The sequence below is a fragment of the Engraulis encrasicolus genome, chromosome 4 (genome assembly GCF_034702125.1).
Source record: "Engraulis encrasicolus isolate BLACKSEA-1 chromosome 4, IST_EnEncr_1.0, whole genome shotgun sequence".
Lineage (NCBI taxonomy): Eukaryota > Metazoa > Chordata > Actinopteri > Clupeiformes > Engraulidae > Engraulis > Engraulis encrasicolus.
In genome coordinates this window covers 23913717-23918716 of record NC_085860.1, presented here as the reverse complement: position 1 = coordinate 23918716, position 5000 = coordinate 23913717, and the positions used below count along the sequence as shown (strand labels likewise).

Genomic DNA, 5000 nt, shown 5'->3' with positions numbered 1-5000 from the left:
AAACATCACATCGCAAGGAACTTTCTGCGTCACCGCCAGAAGGCACCGGACAGTGCGCAGCGCACTCACGTTGATCCGCTGCTGGCTTGATGTGCGTGTGTATGTGTGTACACGGCGAAAGAGATCTCAGCATGTTATCTAAGCGAGGAACTGAGCCAAAAAGCAGATCTCGCGCGGTGTCTATCTAACCAAGCGTCACACACTCACGTTAACTTCATCCCTTCCACTTGCCGTATCGACTTCTCTTCAGGTATGAATTACGCATTTACGTGTGTCAGGCCACGGACGGCATCACAAAATGTCGCAAGGCAAACAACAAACTTGTTGTTGTTTACGGTTCGCGGACTTCGTGGCATCCTCCTGAGCATCAATGCCGACAACAATAAAGCTATGCGTCAGCGTCACTGTAAAAAGAGGTTAACTTACCGTCGCTAGAATAATGCGGAGCCCTGGCGCTGGTGCGAGCCCTCGAGGACACACCGATGTCTTTCCTTTATTTGCCTTGGCGTTTAAATGACCACTTCCACTGTCAGCTTAGCCCCTTTCTCCGGATTGAATGCAGGCTCTTTGCCGGGCACGAGTCTAATGTTGTCTAATTGCCGCAGCTGTCCGGTGGGACGGGGCAGAGAGCGAGAGCGACTGAGAGAGATGCTGTGAGCGCGTGTGTGCTTGGAGCGCGTGTCCGCAATGTTCTCGCGTTCATCTGAGCTCCTCCACTGACGTCAGTGAATTCCAGCTCACCCGCGCTCCGTGCTCAGGGGAGGGCGGGGGGAAACAGCCACAATGTCTTCTCAAGTCTACACCAAGTCCGTTACGCAACTGTGGTGGATGAGGCTATAATTAGGCAGCGAGAGAGACGCAAACAATAAGGGAAGACATTCTTGCAGTTTTCCCTGGCCGAACTGTGTTTCTATGCCAAGCTCAATCAAGATGGCGTATCGTATCACCAGCTGGGAAAATAGTTTGTCAATAGTTGTTTAGAGCTTGTTAGTTTGATCAAAAACTTCCCTGAACGTTGCTCATTTATCACTGCCAACGTTGGTTTATCTTGTGCATTTTCCCTCCAAGATGAAGTAGAGGAAAGATTGGAGGTGCAAACAATGAACTTGCACTCAGAACAAATCAGCCATCCGGCACTGGAAACATTCTGCACATTCCAACATAAAAGCATAAATCAAGTGATTATATAAAGCAAGCGCCTGTGTGCCACATGTGTGCAGTGGAACATGGGGTACCACATGTAGGGTAGATAAACTCTGAGTATAATAAGAGAATATGTAGGCAGAGGCGAATAGATGGTATACCTTAATATGAATATGTTTATTATTAATACGTGTATTATTATGTGTTAATATGTGTATGTTGTGCAGCAATAAAAACTATATGCAGACCTACAAAATCTGATGTAAAGGTATTGCAACGCTTTTACTATAATATGCCATAAAATAGTCTACTTCAAGGAGCATTTCAAACTAATAGTTAAACAAAAATGGAGTCTGTTAAGAGGTAAGTAGCCCCTTAACGTCCCCCACTCCACTAATGGGACACTGTGCTATTCACTGAAAATACTTTACTACCATAGTACTACACCACTATGACAGTGCACAGGACCTTTGGTAATAGCCTGATAACAACTGATTTGTAAGGGGGGCCGTGTTTAAGACACTGCCAAAGATGAACATTTCATGGTTAACAAGAGCACTCATAGACTGCAGGCCCCCACCAAGCCAGCTCAGATCAGCGCTGAAAATAGAATCAACTCAAACCACTGTGAGTAGCCAACATGCTGTCAAAAGTTCAGAACATTACATGCATGTGGTGCAGGGGTGTCAAACTCAAATTGACTGAGGGCCAAAATCAAAATCTGGAACAAAGTTGCGGGCCGAACTCCACAATTGACATTTTTTTTTTAGTAAAACTGTGCATGCATGCACTTCATACTCATAGTTAAATTTCACAGACATTCTTTCCCATCATATTTCTTAGTTCAAAATGCGTCTACACATCCTGTGAGCAAATTTCATGTTCAAGTCATATTACGCTATAGGCTAATGGTGTATGTAGGCCTACTGTAATAGACATTTGAAATTATCTCGCGGGCCGAATAAAATGGCCCCCGGGCCAAAGTTTGACATTCCTGATGTGGTGGTATCCAGTTATTTTGCAAAGCAACAAACAAACAAACAAACACATGAAAAACACACAAACAAACCCTGGCAAAAGTAAAACATCATTGGCAGAGGTCAAACTAAATGTGTATGAGTAGCTTGTCGTGCACACCATTCTGCCAGTGTAACGCTTTACTATAAAACTATAATGTTTTGGTAACACTCTATATTAAGGGATGCATAAAAACATTACAAAGGCTCAGTAAATTACTATCTAATGATGAACAAAGCATAACCGAATGTTTTTATTTCTTTTTAAAGTTTTATTACTGCTTTATAAAGGGAAGAATAATGACAAATAATGCACTCAAGATCTCACAAAAATGCAAATGTTTGATACAAAAAACTCACCTTTACAATATTAACATAACATTTCCCACTCATTTACAATTTAAAAAAATCTTTTGGTCATCATAAGTTAATTATTTACCCAGTTTTTTAATGTCTAATGCATTCCTCATTATATAATGTTACCAACATTTTCAATAAAGTTTCCATAGTCCTGTGTAACGGAGGCCAACTAGCAGAGTGTGGAATGGAATGTTAGTAAACCTCCCTCCCAAAGCCTCATACGGTACCGGAAGCGTTGGGCTATCGGACTGGTCCTTTAGGGCAAAGGGGCAGGTGCTTTAGCAACACCTCGTCCCTATCTGTGCACACCTAAGGCTGCCATGCTGTCTTTCAGATCGGAATGATTGTGCAAAGCAGCATGGGATTTCCCAGGCTGGGCTCTGCTGTGCAGTGTTGCCAGATGTGTCTGATCAAATCCCACCCAAACGGTGCTCAAAAACCGCCTGGAGGCGCTAAATTCTGCCCAATTTCTACAAATTGGATTGATTTCTATGGGCATAAACCTGCTGAAAGAAAAACACCAAATGGCCGATTTTTGCCAGTTTTACCCACAGACGGCCATCCCAAGCAGCCCAATTGGGCCGGTAACCGCCCAATCTGGCAACACTGCTGCTGTGTGGTGGCATGTTGTTTCAATTCCACCGCCAGATGGAATTCAAGTTTTCCCGGACATAGACTGGGACTTATCAATAAACTGCATTTGTAGTCAAATGAATCACATTGAATCAATCAGAGTCAGAGACTAGGAATGTGTGAGGGGGTGTGTGTGTGTGTCTGTGAGTGCTCATCAGTGGATCTGTGTGTGTGTGTGTGTGTGTGTGTGTGTGTGTGCGTGTGCGCGCGCGCGCGTGTGTGTGTGTGTGTGTGTGTGTGTGTGTGTGTACATGCGTGCGTGTTTGTGTTTGTGTGTTTGTGTGTCTGTGCGCATGCTCATGCTCATCTGTGTGTGTGTGTGTGTGTGTGTGTGTGTGAGAGAGAGTGTTATAATATTCTGTTTCACATTTTGTTTATTTGGGCCTTTCTCTCTCTGTGTGTGTGTGTGTGTGTGTGTGTGTGTGTGTGTGTGTGTGTGTGTGTGTGTGTGTGTGTGTGTGTGTGTGTGTGTGTGCGCGCGCATGTGTGTGCTTGGTTCTCCTGAATGGACCTGGTGGTTCTGGTGGTACTGTTCCTCTCTCTCCCCACAGCTGAGGATCCGTCCCCTGGGGAACCAACCAGTGACGCACTACCCGCCACGCCACGCCGCGCTGAATGGAACCGGTAGCCATGGGAACCGCTTCAGTAACAGGCCCAGCGTGACACAGTCCAGAGACGCACATACACACACACGTCACACAACGCACATAAACACCATGCCATTCTCATACAGTACACATACACACACACACACATGTACACACACACATGTACACACACACACACACACAAACACGTCACACAACGCATATCAACACCATGCCATTCACATACAGTACACATGTACACACACACACTCGTACACACACACACACACACACACACACACACACACACACACACACACACACACACACACACACACACACACACACACACACACACACACACACACACGTCACACAACGCACATAAACACCATGCCACTCATATACAGTACACATACACACACACACACACACACACACACACACACACACACACACACACACACACACACACACACACACACACACACACACACACACACGTCACACACACACACACACACACACACACACACGTCACACAACGCACATAAACACCATGCCACTCACATACAGTACACATACACACACACACACACACACACACACACACACACACACACACACACACACACACACACACACACACACACACACACACACACACACAGTATGCAGCACACATGCTGTACATATGTACATGCACGTAGACATGCACATATGGTCGCACACACACACACACACACACATGCAAGCACGTACACACGCACATACAGTACACACACACACACACACACACACACACACACACACACACACACACACACACACACACACACACACAAACAAACATCATTCAGCACAAATGCTGTACATATGTGCACACATGTAGACACAACGTTTTTCACAGGTCTATGTCTATTTTTCAGGTTTTCCTAAATGACCTAAATTCCTACAGGTACAAAAAATAAATTGCATAGTTGCCTCCAAACTTGTGAGATCGTCTGGTGTTACTAAACAGACAAGCAGCTACCTGTGTAGCTTTCTGTGTGTGTGTGTGTGTGTGTGTGTGTGTGTGTGTGTGTGTGTGTGTGTGTGTGTGTGTGTGTGTGTGTGTGTGTGTGTGTGTGTGTGTGTGTGTGTGTGTGTGTGTGTGTGTGAGTGCGTGCAGACACACTCATGTTTGATTACTGCAACTGAAGCATCTATTGGTAAATATTAGAGCAAGAGTTTGTTCGAGGAATGTTGGAACTGTCAAAAT

At 45.0% G+C, this 5000-nt stretch overlaps 1 protein-coding gene across 1 annotated transcript in view; it reads right to left on the bottom strand.

The window, feature by feature from the left end:
• The window catches only part of snrkb (SNF related kinase b), a 34401-nt gene extending 33665 nt beyond the window's left edge, over positions 1–736 (bottom strand). The window contains exon 1 of the mRNA XM_063196908.1: positions 427–736. The gene's annotated coding sequence lies outside the window, so the exon portion shown is untranslated. The remainder of the gene's footprint in view (positions 1–426) is intronic.
• Positions 737–5000: the final 4264 nt, after the last annotated feature.